General features: G+C 45.1%; 1 pseudogene; it reads left to right on the forward strand.

Moving 5' to 3' along the window:
• LOC146350678 (uncharacterized) overlaps positions 1-18,946 on the forward strand; it is a 49,276-nt pseudogene extending 30,330 nt beyond the window's left edge.
• Positions 18,947-19,378: the final 432 nt, after the last annotated feature.

Below are 19,378 nucleotides of genomic sequence, written 5' to 3' on the forward strand. Positions count from 1 at the left end.
GTCTGTTTTGACCCTTAGACTGTAAACTCGCTTGGGACAAGGACCTGTCTTTTTAAAAAATTATGTCACTCTCTAAAGTGCCATGTAGCTTCAAAGGTGTTATACGAAGAACAGCAAGTATGGTACTATGTGTTATTTATTTGCATGTGGCATTTCATCAGAGAACAACTAATGACAGTAATTTTGAGAACTATGGAAGCCAATGTACCTCTCTTTTTCCATTATAAGAAATAATCACGATAGGTCTGTCACTGACGACCATGACTGTCAATTATGAAAGTAAAAGTTCAAAACCCAGGTTGTAATACCTGACATAACTGAGTGCTCATCCCTGATTTTCAGCAAGCATATAGTCAATGTAATATACAGGAGGGGAAGGAGATGACTACCCTGCATTAAAAAAATACAACATAAAAAAATAAAATGAATGCTACAAGTGTGAAGTGAAAATGATTTGTGTATGTTCTTTCCAAGTAAAATATGTTTTAATTTTTCCATCTGCATTGCTGCAGTGATTTGAAAGCCAGATCACGTCTCCCCAGTAGCATTATTACAAAACTGGAATTAAGGCTCAGCCTACTCAATCTATCCATATCGTAAAGCAATCAAGAAAACGCTGATGGTGGTTGAACGCTTGATAGTTTGTCAGGCTTTATGAACTAATGGAGTGTAGATCATCAATAATTATGTTAACAATGGATTTATCATATTATTTTTAAACAAAAGAATGGTGTAAGGAATATGCCAGAATGACTGATTCTTAGAGAACCATACAGCCCCCCTCCCCTTGTGTGTGTTGAAATTTCTGAGGGGTGAAATTTCCTCAGTTATGGGAAATGACTTATATGTGATTTTAAACAAAGTATAATTCACTGAATATTTCACTGAGGCAGCTCTGCCTAATTGCTATTCCTTGCTTGAAAACACCCTGAATAACATTTCTCTCTCTCTCTCTCTCTCTCTCTCTCCACTTTAATGGTGACCAGGTGGTGGTCTTTAGGTCAAACTCAGCATATAGAGGACAGCTTCATGGGGACCGCTAATATATACTCCTTCTTGACTCTATACCAAATGGGAGAAAATTACGGCCTGTAAGCAGCCCACTGCCTAATTTTAAGTGGCCTGTGGCATCCCCCCAGGTGATCATCTGTGGGGAAAAAGAGGACATGGCCGCAAAGTCCCACTGATCTGCAACCACCTTTTCCCCATTGCTCGGCTGTTCCCCACTGTTCAGCTGAGTAGGGGGAGATTTCCATTAGGGTTGCAGGGAGAATGGGAGGTTTAAACCTCCCCCCATGACCCTAATTAAAATTGCCCCCACACACTGCCCAGCTGATTAGCAGGAAATAGTTGAGCAATTGGGGAAGAGGGGTATTGTTGCAAAGTAAAGCTGAACAGTGGGACTCCTCAGCACCCCCCTCCCGCTAATCCACCGTTTCCCCACCAATCAGCTGATTGGCAGGTAACAGCTGAGCAATGGGGAAAAGGCATTCCTGTCCACGTGGAAAGCGGGTGGCAGGATGAGGTCTGCACCTTCAAAAGGTGCCCCTTTTGTGGGAAGTGTGTGTCTCTGTGTGTGTCTATATGTGTGTGTGTGTGTGTGTGTATATATGTATATATATATATGTGTGTGTGTGTGTGTGTGTGTGTGTGTGTAGGCATGCATGCATATGCATGCACAGATTTTATTAAATCCATTCCATCTGTGTTTCATGAATTGTCAGCCATCTTTCACTCCATCATCCACTCATTGCTGGAATCAGATTTCTCTCAATTTCCTGAACTTATGTGCACATTTGAAAGTGTGCATTTGCATAAATATGCACTTCCAAAATGTGCATTTGCACAAATGTGCAAATCCCCCCCCCCATCCTGCATTTTCATCGTTCAGTCTATGTTTTCGGTTTATTTTCCCCCATATTTTTGTATGACTACATTTGTGTACAGTTTCAGAATTGTTTTTTGTTTGTTTTTTAACTGCAAGTCAGCAGAATTCATGCAATTTGAGGAAAAGAAAACTGTCTTTGGGTCAGATTATTTACTTATTTATTACATTTTTATACCACCCAATAGCTGAAGCTCTCAGGGTGGTTCCCAACAATTGAAACCATAAAATACAAGACAAATCAAATATAAACAATAACATTTAATATAAAAGTTTAGAAGTTTAAAACTGCAATATAAAAATAGAAATAATAACCAAACAGAAGCTAGCAGCAGTGCAAAAATTTAAAATACAATACCAGACATAAAACAAAGTAAAAACTAAAATGCCTGGGTGAACAAAAAGGTCTTCACCTGGCACCAAAATGAGTAAAATGTAGGCACCAGACAAATCTTTCTGGGAATCTCATTCCACAACCCAGGTGCCACAGCAGAAAAGGCTCTCTTCTTAGTATCCCCTCTCTCCTCACTTCTTTTGGTGGGGGCTCCCAGAGAAGGACTGCTGAAGCTGATCTTATGATCCAGGCAGGTATATTAAGGATTCATAGAAATTTGAACCTGTTGTGGATTTCTCCATCTGTGTTTTGTAGATTGTCAGACAGAGTTCACACTCCCTATGTGAGTCTGAATTGACAAGTGGTTTGGGTGTGGATAGAGCGGGGAGTGGTGTGTGCCTGCTTGGGTGAGAAAGAGTGTGTGATCGTGTGTGATGCTGATTATCTTGAGTTAAGATAATCACCATAACGCATTCTGTCTCACTTTCTTTCCCTCTTAAAATTCTTGTGAGAGAACATGAGAGAGAAACAGCATGGTGTGGTGATGAACTTGAGGGTGAAAGAGTGTGGGGTGGCTCTGGCCCTGCCCCCCACTGGCATGCATCCCCTGACAGATTAATTCTGAGGGAAAGTTGCCCTCAAGTGGAAAAAAACTCCACACTCATCCGACGTCCAGGGGGTGAGCAGAAAGCAGATCTCCGGATGTTTTGGACTTCACCTCCTAGCATTCCTGGCCATTAGCCATGCTGACAGGGGCTTCTGAGGGTTGGAGTCCAAAAGTACATCTGGAGGTCTTCCTGCTGTCCACCCCTGCTGTATGCAATTCCCTCTAGCTTGTTTGCCTTCCTCCACCGCCCACCTGCATTCCTCAGAAGCCTTGTGCAGACTAAATTGGTACACTCATGGTGAAGAGTCAGGACTAGTTCCACTGACTCTGCCCCTCAGTGGGCCCAACGGGCATTTCAAGGCCTCATCTGCACAAGAGTCTATCTATGGACGCTCTAGGTGCATGATTTTGAGAAAGCAAAAATGGAGGGCACGGAATAAAGTGGTCCCAAAAATGCCACCTCAGTTTCATGGGGCCATTCTAAGGATGACAAACTGTGGGGGCATTTTCATGGATGTTCTCTAGGACTAGAAGAAATTCATAGACATTTTTCTTTGTCTACATCCTCCACCACACATACATTGTATGCAGTTAGAATGCCTGCACTGGGCTGATGTATATCTCCATCTGCAACAAGTGAGTCAAAACACTAGATTTTAATATTAGTGCTATATTTATTGTGACATATGGACATTCTTCATGAAGAACTGCTTTAGAAGCTATTCTTATTTTCTTCAGACCATACAATGAAAATAGAATACTTGCTATATGAAAACAGGGGAGTAAGCGATCTCTGCAGGACTGAAACTGAGGTTAAGAGTAGGGATGCCCATCACTGGGAAATCCAGTCCTCTCTGGGATCACCAGACTTCCAGGTTTGCAGGACTCAGCTTGCTGAGCCACACAGTTTCCCCAAGTTCCAGGAACATTTTACACAATTGCGGGGGGGGGGGGCAGTTGTCTTGGTCATAATTTGTGCAAATAGAGATTTGCACAATTACAGGCACAAATTGCACAATTTTGCATAATTTGCTCAAATTATGTCCATAAATGGCATAATTTGAGCAAATTGCTGCTGTAATTTGCACAAATCACAAAATTTACATACATAATTTGTGCAAATTGCACCATTTATGGCCATAATCTGTGCAAATGTCTTTTTACATACACACACTATGGAAATTCTGCCAGCTGGCCCAACTCATTGTGCACTGAGTTGGGCCAGCTGGTAGAAGATGGAACAGAGTCGGGGGGAGACAGGGGCTGAGCCAATGAAAACTCATTGAGTTCTACCACCCAACTGGATTCTTCTGACATCCTTAGTTAAGAGCATCGGAACCATGTGCAAAGGCAAAAATAAGAGTAAATTGTGTAAGTATGCATATGGTTGATATAGAACTATACTTACATTTGATATGATAGTCTGATTTATTTGTATTGCATTAGCAGTGGCTCCCTTGCCTTCCAACTTTCATTAGGTCAAAAATAGTTTATAGTATATCTACAGCTGTTGTTTTTTAATGTAGATTTGAACCACTTATCATCCACTGTATCACTTCACTTTGATCAAGCTATCCCATCCCGTCCAACAGCTCTGCAAATTTTTCTTGGAGATTAGGAATGATGTTTCCTGATTATGTTCTCTTACTTTTCTTGTATCACTTATATAATCTATAATTCCAAAGTTTAAACATGAACCAGAGGTATTGTCTTGTATTGCTATTCCCTGAGCATGTGCTGCTATCCCCTGAGGGTACAGTCCTACTGGATTTCTGCCTCCTAGATGAAAGCCTCTGATATTGGAGGCTTCCAAGAATACTGGGCCCTGTCAGGCTGCTACCAGGAGGGTGGGAGGAGTGATGGAGGAGATTTTTACCTCTTCTTCCTCCTTTTCAATATTTTCCATTAGACAGACGTCTAAACCCATCTAATGGAGTTGTGCTTCTGGAGGTTGGGTCAGGTCTAGAGAAGTAAATCCTCACCTCTCTTCCTCTCTCCCCTCCCCACCCACTAGCACCCCCTTTTCCTCTCCCCATGCTTGTCTGAGGTGATGACACTGACCTCAGAAGAGGAGCTACCATGGAGCTTTCTGGGGCTGCTTGAGTGTATGTGGGGGTGTGGGGGTGAAGATCCAATGGCAAGGGGTCATAGCTCTGTCTATGTTCATTTTAGGATAGTACGGCCTTAATTTTTGTGTCTGTATGTGCTAATCAGTTTCAGCCAAAAGGGTAATAGTTTATGGGACAATCCTATGAATATCTACTTAGAAGTATGTCCTACATTGAATTCAGTGTGGATTGTTCTCAGTGCAGTGTATTTAGGATTGCAGCTTTAGAGGCCAAATGTTTAGTTAGAATATAGTGGTCAGGAAGTTATACTTAGGAGCAGGAGATTATAAAGTTCAACAGAAGTTCATAGGGTGGGGCGAAGCAATTAAACTCAGGAAATGGAAACTTGTTGTTGTTCAGTTGTTCAGTCGTGTCTGACTCTTTGTGACCCCATGGACCATAGCACGCCAGGCCTTCCTGTCCTGCGCTCTCTCCCGGAGCGTGCTCAAGTCCATATTCATTGCATCAGTGATGCTATCTAGCCATCTCATCCTCTGCCGTACCCTTCTCCTTTTACCTTCAGTCTTTCCCAGCATCATGGTCTTTTCCAGAGAGTTTTCTCTTCGCATTAGGTGGCCAAAATATTTGAGCTTGCTTTTCGCTTCCCTTCTTTCCTCAACTACTTGTAAAGCCTCATCAGACAGCCACTTTGCTTTCTTGCATTTCTTTTTCTTTGGGATGGAAATGGAAACTTAATTTGCAGAAATAAATAAGAAACTGCCCTCCTGATTGGTTGGAGTAGGGGCTGGAGCTAAAACTAATTTTAGAAGATATATGCCAGGAACAGAAAGGCAGAGTGTCAGAGAAGCAGAAAGAAGGATTGGGGTGTGGAAAGAAGGATGGAAGGAAGCCTAAAGTCCTTCAGGAAAAAAGAGTCAGAGCTGCTTGGAGAACTAATTGAGAGATCTGGACCAGAGACAGTCCCTTAAGGGACTTGGATAAAATAGGGACACCCTCTAGTTAGGCTAGCTGGATGCTTTTATCCCTGGTTGTTTTATTATCCTTCTGCTCACATAGGGTTTTTTTTAGGGATGTCAGAGAATTTCGCCACGAATCTCGGAGAGGCCAAATGCCAGCACATTCGGCCCCCTGAACTTGGTGGCGAAACAGTCTGCCCCCCGCCCCCCCCCCCAGGACTGGACTTACCTTGGGCGAATCCTCCTGGTGGCAGCGGCTCTGGCGGCGGTTCAGCGGCAGTGGCTGCGGCGGCCGGTCTTCCGACCGGCTGCCGCTGCCGCCATTTCCAGTAAAACAACAACAACAACAACAAAATGTGATAGGCTACGTAAAGATTTACATAGCCTATCATGGCTAGATTTTTTTAAAATACCGTGATAGGCTACATAAACCTTTACGTAGCTTATCACGGCTGAGTGAAAACAAAAAACAAAAAAACGCGTGTACACAAATGGTGGCACCCATGGGCGCCACCATTTGCGTTCCTTATTTTGGCACATCTTGTCTACGTAAACATTTACATAGACTACGGCGAAAATAAGGGGAACGCAAATAGCGTAGACGCTACGCTATTTGCATTCCCCTTATTTTTGCTGTAGTCTACGTAAATGTTTACATAGACTAGATGTGCCAAAATAAGGAACGCAAATGGCGGCGCCTTTGGGCGCCGCCATTTGCGTGTGTGCGGTTGTTGTTGTTGTTTTTTCACTCAGCCGTGATAGGCTATGTAAACATTTATACGGCCAGGATTCGGGAGTGGAGGGACGGAGCGCCTCCCCCCCGGCCAGAATTTTGGGGGGGAGGGACGGAGCGCCTCCCCCCCCGGCCAGAATTTCAGGGGGGGAGGGACGGAGCTCCTCCCCCCCACCGCGAATCAAATTTCGATACAGATAAGAGACTTTCGTACATCCCTAGACTTTTTTTGTCTTGTTTATGAGTATCCATTCAGATTTTAGAACTTTTTCCTATTAACATTTTTCTTCAGTAAAATTGTGAATATTGTAATTAGAAACTTTGTGGTTCCTTTTCTTTTTTGGGTTACCCACCCCACATCTAATACCCAATCCACACATTACCTAAAGTAGATACCTGTGTCCCAGAGAGTTTTAAGACTGGTCTGGCAAATGGCAGCCAGACAAATATAGATAGATAGATAGATAGATAGATAGATAGATGTATGTGAATAGCTTTTGGAGACAATTGTTGTCTGAAAAGCAGGATAAAAATGCAGTAAATAATAATTAAAAAAGATTTCCACTTGACGGCAATGGAAAGGGCCACAGGAGAGGAGCAGGAAGGATTCTGGGTGTACAATTTAGCCTGTTTCCCTTCCACTCATGGAACAAGGCATTGCCGGTCTGTGCTACACTCCAAATTGTTTAACAATGGCACCAATTAAATGAGTCACATCCTCAGCTATACTGCTAAAATGAAGAACGTTGGGTGAGAGATTTTTCTAAAAGTCACATAAAGCTACAGGTTTGTGTAAAAAGCTTGCTTGATCAACTAGATCATTCCTAGACCTACTGTATTTCTAGTCATGTGGTAAATGTGGATTAGCTGGCAAGCTGCAAAACAAAGAGGTAGAACAGTACATGTGGCTGGATAGGGAAGGCAGAATACCAGGCCTGAGGTTTAACTGAAAAGTAGTTGTATTTTGGGAACAAGCCATGTGTTTGAAAGGTCAGGGTAGGAGCTTGAATGGAGTATGATGGGACACAAGGTATCAGAATGGGAGCAAAATGAAGTTGGGTGCAGAAGGAGTAGGAGGAGTAAGACAAAGAGGCCATCAAGAAAGATAGCCAGTGAGAGGTGGCTGGATGTAACTGAGATAGTAGGCATTTCTACCTAATGCAGTGCTTATGCCTTGGCTTACATACTGGATGACTTTGTACTCTGTGAACAGCTGATGGAAAATAGAAATCATGCTAATTCACAATGCTGGTACTGCCTTGTCTTGCACAATGGCATTTAACTTTGTTCTAAAATATCTATCGACCCGCAGCTACACATGAATGATTTGCTCATTAGAGTACGGTACATGTAGCCTTTTCAGCAAATGGTAGCCCAAGATGGTCACAGGCCTTCTCTGCAGGGAGGCCAATGTATTTAGAGAGGACGTTGGTCTGGCATCATGCCTCCAGAAAAAAATTAAAATGCACATCCCCACAGCTGAGGTGACCAGACACAGTCGGGAAGTCAAAAGGGCATGCAAATTAATTCTACCACTGCTCCACACATATATCATTTGAAATGTTTTGTTCTGGCCTACAACTGTGGATAGTTGTCAGTGGGAAACAGATGGGCTCAGCAAAGAGAATGCGTTCAGCGATTATCATCTATCCCACGGGGAGAGGAGTGGGGGAAGATAAAGAACTACTCTGGTTGCATGGCATTCTTTACAAAGAAGGAAAATGCCAAATCACACATTGCCTCCCATTGAGGATGGGCTTACAAGTGCACAAAAATCATTAAAACATTAAGCAACAATTCTGATTGCTTGAAAACTACCCAATAATCATAAAATGTGCTAAGTTAAAGCACCCTCTCCTTTAATACATCAATAAATGCAAAGGAAAGATGAACATCAGGTGGTACAAAGTCTATTCCAAACCCATATTTTGTCCCATATTTTATGAAGTTATTTATGTTCTCCTGAAAGAAAACTTTAATATGAATCTACAGATAAAATATGAATCAACATAAAAAAAATCTTAATATGAATCCACATATAAAAACACAGTACTCATGCACAATCTGTTCTTTAATTCTGCCTTAGGGCTGACCTAGATGTAACATTATTCACATCTCTTTAGCCCTTGCATGGCTGGGGGTGGGGGGTGGGGGTAATAAATAGCTGGTGCCAGAAAGTTTAAGCTGGATTGGGGTCATGGTGGTGTGTGTGTGTGTGGGGGGAGTCTTTAAAGCTTTGTCCCTGGCATGGTCCCAATCTGAATTGGGTTTCATTGCACTTGTGATTTGCAATGGAAGGGAAATTCCCATTAATGCCAAGGCAAGCTTTCCTCCCATTGCAAATAGCAGGTACCAGGGTGGGGGTGGGGACACAATTTAGATCAGGATCATGCCAGGCCAAAGGATTAATCCCCCACCCCATGCCATGGTCATGATCTGGTTCCTGCACACCCCACACTGGCTATTTTTTCTAGTGCTGTGCCGAAAATTTATCCCACATTTTTTCAATCATTCTCACTCAGTTCAATAGAAAAGAAATTGTTTTCAAAAAGAAAGTCAAAGGAGGAGACATTTCAGAGAAATCCTCATGGGTTGGGTTTGGGGTTCTTCTGCTCACCTCACTTATGGGGTGGCTGAGCAGTATGCATGACTGTCCTGTCTGTTATTGTAAGGTAAGCCCTGTGGCAGCCTATAGCCTCCTCAGTTTCCCACACTTCAGTTAAAGCCATCATGAGGAAGACATCATGAGGCAATTCCCCTCATGGCCTTTTTCCAATCCAGAAAGTGCAGGTAGCCTGGGAGACTGTGTAACAATGGAAAGATGTGTAATAGAGAGGGAAAGCACACACAGCACCCTCGGCCACCTTGCAGAGATTAGGTAGGCTCAAAAATACCACCAAAAGAAATTCAAAATTCTGCCTCACAGAAGTGGAAGCGTCAACACAGTTGATGCTGTTGCCACCTACAGCAGCAGTGCAATAAACCAAAACCCCTCCAGAAAAAAGAAAGAAGCTGTGCTACAACCCCTGCCAATAGTGAGCCCTGTCTGTGAGAAACTGTTAGAGAAATTGTCCCCCCAATTTCTCTGCCCACAAATAGGCTGGAGAATTTTTGAGAGGTCATTTGTGTACAGCTCTAATTCTTTTTTAAAATCTATATGCAAGGGCTAAAGTTTTTAATCACGGTGGATCTGGTTTGGCCCTTACTATTCTTGGATACTCATACCAGGACTCAAAGAGAAACCAAATATGAGAAAATGACACTAATAGAGCAATCCTGTGGCCACTGGTCAGTGGCTAGATAGCCATAGGACAAGTCAGTTTCCAGGAACCGACCTTGGAGCCCGTGCTCTGAGGTTGGTTCCCAGAGAACCAACCTTCCCCCGCTCCCACGCTGCCAGCTCTGCATGGCCCTATGTTCCACGCCTGGAAGAGGAGTGCAGAGCAGTGAAAATGGGGCGTTCTGGGGCAGGGAAGGCGGAAACGCTGGTACGATGCATCCTATGTGTCGTCTGGCAGCCGCCTCCGTGCTCTGCTTTCCCATGGCTAGACAGCCAAAATCGGCTGTCTAGCTGCAAATGCAGGGTAGCTAAAGCACAGAGGGGACAATCCCCTCCATGCTTCTCCTACCCTGCTTTGGATAGGCAGTCGCCTCCGAGTTCAGAGGTGGATGCCTATCCTCATAGGAGTGCACCCGTAATTTACTGGAAAATGCCCAACTGGAGGACTTAAGCACTCTCCCACACATCCAGCTTATGCCAATCCCATCTAAAATAACAGTATGATGGAGGAGCTTTGTGTGGGATACTAACTAACCTCCGAAGTCCTAATACTGGTGCACTGGAATCCTGAGAAGTGTAATCTGGCTGGTTTTCTCAAGAACTTGCTCGTGAGTCAGTATATTGCAAGGTTTATTGCACAGTTTTCATTTTTTTTAAAAAGAAACCTTCATCTGCCAGCCCTAGTATATTGAACTTTGTTGATCTGCTCACAGCGTTTAACCAGGAACAATGAGCTGTTAAAAACTATTAGCATCATTTGATTTGTTTACATTTTTATTCCTTTCAGACACCACCTCCTTTGCAGCCATGGGGAAGCCTGCTCAGCCTTGGAACTGTGGGGTGTGGGAAGGGAGAGGTTAACTGTTTTTCTCCCTGCTACAGCCCTGGTGAAAATACACTCTCTAAGCTGCTATTTGCATTTCAAGAGAAATCTGTGTTGCTGCCAATGGGAGCTTTCCTTGAAATGCAAAGAGCAACTTTGGAAAAGAGAGTTCTGTCAGGACCACAGCAGGGAAAGAAAGTTAAATTATCCCTTCCCTTCATCCAGGGGCTGCTTAGATTTCCCTGTGGCTTCCATTTGCATAACAAAAAATGTGCACATTATTTTTGCCTGCATGCAATAAACATCATGTCTAGTTTGGCCCTCAGTTTCTGTTAGGGATGTCCGTAGGGATGGACGGAAGTCCCTTACCTGATCCCGACGCTTGCTTCACGGTGGGGGGGAGGCGCTCCGTCCCTCCCCCCAAAATTCTGGCCGGGGGGGAGGCGCCCCGTCCCTCCCTGTCAAAATTTGGGCCAGGGGGGAGGTGCCCCATCCCTCCAGCCGAGAAACCTTATCTCCTGCAGGGACGGAAATGGCGGCGGCCATAGCCGCCGCCGTTTGCGTCCCTGCAGTCAGCCATGATAGGCTACATAAATGTTTACGTAGCCTATCACAGCTGACTTTGAAAAAAAAATGCTCGTACGCAAATGGCGGCGCCATGGGTGCCGCCATTTGCATTCCTTATTTTGGCAAGTGTAGAAGGAATTTGCGTTTCCTTATTTTGGCACCGTGAATCAAGTAAACATTTACATAGACTACGGCGAAAATAAGGGCAACGCTCTGCATTGAGAGTAGCCCAACTCTCTGCAGATTGAGTCAGGCCAACTGGCAGAAATCGGAATGGAGTCTGAGGGGCCAAGGTGACAAAAGCTCATCGAACTCCAGCCCCCAGCTGCATTCCTCCAACACCCCTAGTTTCTGTCCACACAACATGCATTCTGGTTCCCAGTTACATTATTTCTTCTAAGCTAGGGAAGGGGGAGAAATTTGTTCAGTTTGCATTTTAATGTGAACTCACCTAATTTCACACATTAAAACCACTATGTATTTATTTATTACATTCCTGTACCGCCCAATAGCCAATAGGGAGGTTCACAACAATTAAAAACTTGAAATGCAAGATAATAAAACAAAATATAAAAGTTTAACAGTTTAAAACTACAGTACAAAACCAAAATAAGACCTAGCAGCAGTGCAAAGATTTAAAACACAGTAATGTATCTTTCATATATATATATATATATATATATATATATGTATATGTATATGTGGGATGTCAGAGAATTTCTCCACGAATCTCGGGGAGGCCGAATGCCAGAGCATTTCGCCCCCCGAAATTCGTGGCGAAATGGTCTGCCCCCCCACCCCCCCGGGACGGGACTTACCTTGTGCGAATGTCCCTGGTGGCGGCAGCTCCGGTGGCGGCGGCGGTGGCGGCCTGTCTTCCGACCGGCTGCCGCCGCTGCCATGTCCAAGTTAAAAAAAAAAAAGTGATAGGCTACATAAAGATTTACATAGCCTATCACGGCTAGATTTTTAAAAAACACCGTGATAGGCTACGTAAATGTTTACATAGCCTATCACGCCTGACTTTGAAAGAAAAAAAAAAGCGCATACGCAAATGGTGGTGCCCATGGGCGCCGCCATTTGCATTCCTTATTTTGGCACATGTAGTCTACGTAAACATTTACGTAGACTACGGCAAAAATAAGGGGAATGCTTATTTGCGTACTCACGGTTGTTGTTGGTTTTTTTTCACTCAACCGTGCTAGGCTACGTAAACATTTACATAGCCAATCACGGCTGAATGCAGGGACGCAAATGGCAGTGGCTACGGCCGCCGCCATTTGCGTCCCGGCAGGACAGGATTCACGGCGGGAGGGACGGGGCGCCTCCCCCCAGGCCAGAATTTCGGGGGGGAGGGACAGGGCGCCTCCCCCCCGGCCAGAATTTCAGGGGGGAGGGACGGAGTCCCTCCCCCCCACCATGAATCAATCGGTTTCAGGTAAGGGACTTTCGTACATCCCTAATGTATATATATATAATTCAAAGTCAGTAGTTTGTCATCCCTTTTTGACTGCCTTCCTGTTGACCGATTCTCATGAAACACATTTCATTGGAAAGCTCTTGACAAGCAGATTCCATGAATAACAAGAGTTTTCACTTTAATTCAAAGTCAGGAGTTTATGCTTGCAAAGCTTTTTTTTTTAAGAATTAGGCTACCTTCTATAACAATGTACTATAAAGTTTTATTTTTAATATCAAAAACATGTCAAGTGTAATTAAACAAACATAATTAATTGCAAATTGGAGCACAATGAAATATGAACACAAAAAAAGTTTCTGTACATCTTTTTAAACAGAGGTGCAGGCCAAAATACAATGATATGCCAGTTAGGGATGGCAGAGAATTCCACCACGGACTCCAGTGAGGCTGGATTCCAGCCCCCCGGAGTCCGTGGCGGAATGGCCTCCCCCCCCCCGCCACCATGCAGAATCCCCCCATGATGGACGTACCTGGTGGCTGATGCAGCGGCGGCGGCTCCAGCCACTGCTGGGCTGCTGCAGCAGCAAATGGCGGCCATTGTAGCAGTTGCCATTTGCATCCCCACACTAGCCCGTGATAGGCTACATATATATTTACATAGCCTATCACAGCTAAAGCAGGGACACAAGTGGCGTCCCCTATGCCATTTGCATTCCCGCTTTAGCTGTGATAGGCTACGTAAATATTTACGTAGCCTATCATGGGCTACTGTAGGGATGCAAATGGCGTCCCCTATGCAGGATGTCATTTGCATCTGCAGCAGCCCGGCAGTTGTCCCAGCCGGCAGCTCCGCAGACTGGCCATGGAGCGGAGCCAGCAAGGCAGGATTCTGGGGGGGAGGAATGGATCGCCTCCCCCCCCATCGAGGATTCAGGGGGGTGGAACGGATCGCTTCCCCCCACCTGCAGACCCCAGTGGAGCCAGGTAAGTTGAGTTTCGTACACCCCTAATGCCAGTAACATACGGCCTGTAAACAAATCATGAAGCAATTAAGAGACACTACAGTTAAAAGTAATGCAGTCAAAGTTTAGTTATTGCTCAGAAAGGAAGTCTCTGGCTGTTAATTTTAACAAAATAACATTTAAAATTCTCTGTACACCTTTATAAACACAGATGCTGGCCAAAGTACAACGATATGCCAGTAACATACAGCCTGTAAACAAATCATGAAAGGATCCATGTTGCCATGAGTTGTGTGTGCTCATTGGCAAACCTCAAGATTCAAGTTGTTGATGGACCATAACAAGGATGTTACAGTGGCCACTCTGGAGTTTACACCAAGAACATTGTCTTTAAGGAAGTTCTATAAAGATAAAGGGGAAGGAGCGTGGGGGAAGGAGGACCAGCCAGCAGCTGCACCAGGTGGATCCTGAGTAGGGATGTACGAAAGTCACTTACCTTTTCGCAGCTTGGCTTCGCGGTGGGGGGGAGGAGCTTCGCTTTCCCCCCCAAAGTTCAGGCAAAGGGGGGGAGGCTTCCCGCCTCACCCAGCCGAAATTCAGGCCGGGGGGGAGGCTTCCCGCCTCGCCCGGCCAAAATTCAGACCGGGGAAAAGCGCCCCGTCTCCCCGGCCGCGAACCAAAAAGTAAAAAAAAAAAGACCCCGTGATAGGCTACGTGACGATTTACGTAGCCTATCACAGCTAGATTTCCAAAGTCAGCCATGATAGGCTACGTAAATCGTCACGAAGCCTATCACGGGTGACTTTGAAAAAAAAAAAAAGCGCGTACGCAAATGGTGGCGGCCCATGGGCACCACCATTTGCGTTCCTTATTTTGGCACGTCTAGTCTACGTAAAGATTTACGTAGACTATGGCAAAAATAAGGGCAACGCAAACCCGGGGGGCGGGCGGGGGGCGGGCGGAGAATTTCACCACCAATTTCGGGGGCTGAATGCATTGGCATTCGGCCTCCCAGAGATTCGTGGAGAAATTCTCCGCCATCCCTACTGCAGTGGTTCCGCTCCTACTTGGATGGCCAATTCCAGAAGGTGGTGCTGGGGGATTATTGCTCTGTGCCATGGCAATTGTGCCATGTGGTTCCACAGGGCTCTATTTTATCCCCCATGCTGTTTAACATCTACATGAAACTGCTGGGGGAGGTTATCCGGAGGTGTGGGCTGAGGTGCCATCAATATGCGGATGACACCCAGCTCTACCTCTCTTTCTCATCAAAACCAGGTGAGGCAGTGGCTGTTCTGAACCAGTGCCTGGGCACGGTAATGGACTGGATGAGGGCCAATAAACTGAAACTCAATCCAGACAAGATGGAGGTATTGTTAGTGGGTGGTTCATTTGCCCAGCTAGGTGATATTCAACCTGTTCTGGAGGGGGTTGCACTCCCCCTAAAGGATCACATTCATAGTTTGGGGGTGCTCTTGGATCCAGAACTGTCACTTGAGCCACAGGTGAACTCAGTGGCACGGAACACTTTTTATCAGCTTAGGCTGGTATACCAACTACACCCTGATCTGGACAGAGATAGCCCAGCTACAGTTATCCATGCTCTGATAACTTCTTGTCTGGATTACTGCAATGCGTTATACGTGGGGCTGCCTTTGAAAACGGTCCAGAAACTTCAGCTGGTCCAAAATAGGGCAGCAAGATTGTTAACAGGGACTGGCCTGCGAGCTCATATTACGCCAGTACTTTTTCAGCTGCACTGGCTGCCAGTCCATTTCTGGGCCTGATTCAAAGTGCTGGTGTTAACATTCAAAGCCTTTAATGGCTTGGGGCCAGGTTACCTGAAGGATCGCCTCCTCCCATATGTGCCTGCCCGGACCTTAAGATCATTGTCAGCGGCCCTCCTCCATGACCCCCTGCCACAGGATGTGAGGCAGGTGGGTACTAGGAATAGGGCCTTTTCTGCTGCGGCAACATGGCTGTGCAATGAGCTCCCTACTGAGGTTCGCCTGGCACCTACATTGTATTCCTTTCGGCACCAGGTGAAGACCTTTTTATTTTCCCAGGCATTTTAGCATTTTAGCTTTCTAAATTTTTAGCTTTGCTGTTTTAAATCTGTATTTTAAACTCCTGCACTGCTGCTAGGTTTTATTGTGGTTGTATTGTTATATTGTGGTTTTAATGTTCTATATATTTTAAATTGTTTTATTGTGTGTTGTTTGGTTTTAATTTTTGTGAACCGTCCAGAGAGCTTCGGCTATTGGGCAGTATAGAAATGAAATGAATAAATAAATAAATAAATGATGTTGCACTTTGAATGTTTCAGTGAACGCAGTTTGGTAAGTTAAACCTTTTGTTAGATTTGATTTTTCTCCACCAACTGTGTTCATGGCTAAGCAACTGTTTTAAAAACAACAGATACTTAAAAACTAAAATGCAGGGCCACCCAAGGTGGACAGGTCATGGCGGAGAGTTCTGACAAAATGTGGTCCACTGGAGAAGGAAATGGCAACCCACTCCAGTATTCTTGCCAAGAAAACCCCATGGAGCGTATCACAAGGCTAAAAGATATGACGCCGGAAGATGAGCCCCTCAGGTCGGAAGGTGTCCAATATACTACTGGGGAAGAGCAGAGGGAATTTCCAAGTAGCGCCAGAAAGAATGAAGCAGCTGGGCCAAAGCCAAAAGGACACTCAGCTGTGGATGTATCTGGAGGTGAAAAGAAAGTCCGATGGTATAAAGAACAATATTGTTTAGGAACCCGGAATGTAATATCAATGAATCCAGGTAAGCTGGAGGTGGTCAAACGTGAGATGGCAAGACTGAACATCGACATCTTGGGAATCAGCAAACTAAAATGGGCATTCCCTTATTTTCACCGTAAGCTAGGCTTCAGCACCATGTGAACCGAGAACTACCGGAAGTACAAAGTGGGTTTTGAAGAGGCAGAGGAACTAGAGATTAAATCACCAACATTCGCTGGATCATGGAGAAAGCAAGAGAATTCCAGAAATACGTCTATTTCTGCTTCATTGACTATGCTAAAGCCTTTGACTGTGTGGAGCACAACAAACTGTGGCAAATTCTTAAAGAGATGGGAGTACCAGACCACCTTACCTGTCTCCTGAGAAACCTGTACGAGGGTCAAGAAGCAACAGTAAGAACTGGACATGGAATAACCTGTTGGTTCAAAATTGGGAAAGGAGTAAGACAAGGCTGTATATTTTCACCCTGCTTAATTAATTTATACACAGAGTACATCATGAGGAATGCCAGGTTGCATGAGTCACAGGTCGGAATTAAGATTGCCGGGAGAATTATCAACAACCTCAGATACGCAGATGATACCACCGTAATGGCAGAAAGTGAAGAGGCTCTAAAGAGCCTCTTGTTGAGGGTGAAAGAGGAGAGTGCAAAAGCTGGTTTGAAACTCAACATTAAAAAAACTAAGATCATGGCATCTGGCCCCATCACTTCCAGGCATATAGAAGGGGAAGAAATGGAAGCAGTGACTAGGGATGTACGAAAATCACTTACCTTTCGAGGATTATGCTGATGGTGGGGGGGAGGCATTCCGTCCCTCCCCCCGGAATCATCGCCGGGGGGGAGGCGCTCCGTTCCTCCCCCCCCCCCAGAATCCTGGCCAGCCAGCTGTGCTCTACAGCGATTCTGCCGAGCCACCAGCCAGCTCTGCCAGCAGCTGGACGTCCAGCCACTGGCTAGCAGGGACGCAAATGGCGGCGGCCATAGCAGCCGCCGTTTGCGTCCCTGCAGTCAGCTGTGATAGGCTACGTAAATGTTTACATAGCCTATCACGGCTGATTTTTAAAAAAACAACAACGCGCATACGTAAATGGCGGCAGCCATGGCCGCCACAATTTGCGTTCCTTATTTTGGCACGTCTTAGTCTACGTAAACGTTTACGTAGACTAAGACAGCGAAAATAAGGGGAACACAAATAGCGTAGCGTCTACGCTATTTGCGTTCCCCTTATTTTCGCCATCTTAGTCTACGTAAATGTTTACGTAGACTAAGACGTACCAAAATAAGGAATGCAAATGGCGGCGGCCATGGCCGCCACCATTTGCGTACGCGCGTTTTTGTTTTTTGTTTTAAGTCAGCCATGGTAGGCTATGTAAACATTTACGTAGCCTATCACTGTGTTTTTTTTAAATCTAGCCGTGATAGGCTACGTAAATCTTTACGTAGCCTACCATGTTTTTTTTTTAACCTGGAAATGGCGGCGGCAGCTGGTTGGAAGACCGGCCGCCGCAGCCGCCACCGGATCTGCCGCTGCAAGGAAGATCCGCCCAAGGTAAGGCCCGTCCCAGGGGGGGGGCAGGCCATTCTGCCACCGATTTCGGGGGGCCGAATGCGCTGGCATTCGGCCTCCCCGAGATCCGTGGCGAAACTTTCATACATCCCTAGCAGTGACAGATTTTATTTTCTTGGGCTCCAAGATCACTGCAGACGGTGACTGTAGCCATGAAAGTAAAAGGTGCTTGCTCCTTGGGAGGAAAGCTATGGCAAACCTAGACAGCATAGTAAGAAGCAGAGACATCACCTTGCCAACAAAGGTTTGCATAATCAAAGCTATGGTTTTCCCAGTAGCAACATATGGCTGTGAGAGCTGGACTATGAGGAAGGCTGAGCACCGAAGAATTGATGCTTTCGAACTGTGGTGCTGGAAAAGACTCTTACAAGTCCCCTGAACTGCAAGGAGGTCCAATCAGTCAATCCTAAAGGAAATCAACCCTGACTGCTCATTGGAAGGACAGATACTGAAGCTGAAGCTAAAATATTTTGGCCACCTAATGCGAAGAGAAAACTCCCTGGAAAAGACCCTGATGCTGGGAAAGATTGAAGGCAAAAGGAGAAGGGGACGGCAGAGGATGAGATGGCTAGATAGCATCACTGATGCAATGAATATGAACTTGAGCACGCTTCGGGAGAGAGTGGAGGACAGGAAGGCCTGGTGTGCTATGGTCCATGGGGTCATGAAGAGTCAGACACGACTTAACGACTGAACAACAACAACTAGTGTACAAAGCCCTAAACAACTTCAGACCAGGATACCTGAGAGAGCACCTTCTTCTTTACCAATCTGCCTGGTCACTGAGGTCATTGGAGGGCTTGGTCCTGATGGTTCCATGTGGGCCTATGGCCCACTCCACCAGGAAAAGAGCCTTGAAGGTGGTGGCTCCTTTGCTGTGGAATTCCCTGCCTTTGGAGGTCAGGCAAGTGCCAACACTGTGTTGCTTTCAGCGCATCCTGAAAACGTTGTTATTCCGAGAGGCTTTCCCCGATTGACCAGCCGCAGTTTACTATGTTCAGTATATGTTCTTTTAAAATGTTTTAATTGTTTTAATTATGGGGTTTTATTCTTTTATCTTGCTGTTCACTGCTCCGAAATCTTTGATATGCAGTGGTATATAAATATTATAAATAAATAAACAAACAAATAAGGAAAATTGCTTGCAAAAATGTGCATATTAGGAAAAAAGCATGCTAATATGTATGTATTAGGAGAAATGTGCACAAACATGCTTATGGATTTTCATGCAAGCTTTTAAAAAAATCTCAGTGGTCAAGATGAATCGAACCTAAGAATGGAAAAATGAGAAAGTAAGAGAAACTGAAGTCGACAAATTTTCTAGGGCTGTGCACTGCTTCGGTCCGAGGCCTGAAGCCGAAGTTGAAGCAGGCCACTTTGGACCACTTTGGGACCCTTCTGTGGCGAAG

The sequence above is a fragment of the Heloderma suspectum genome, chromosome 3, assembly GCF_057233095.1.
Source record: "Heloderma suspectum isolate Gila_16-S chromosome 3, 16-S_ref, whole genome shotgun sequence".
NCBI classification, from domain to species: domain Eukaryota; kingdom Metazoa; phylum Chordata; class Lepidosauria; order Squamata; family Helodermatidae; genus Heloderma; species Heloderma suspectum.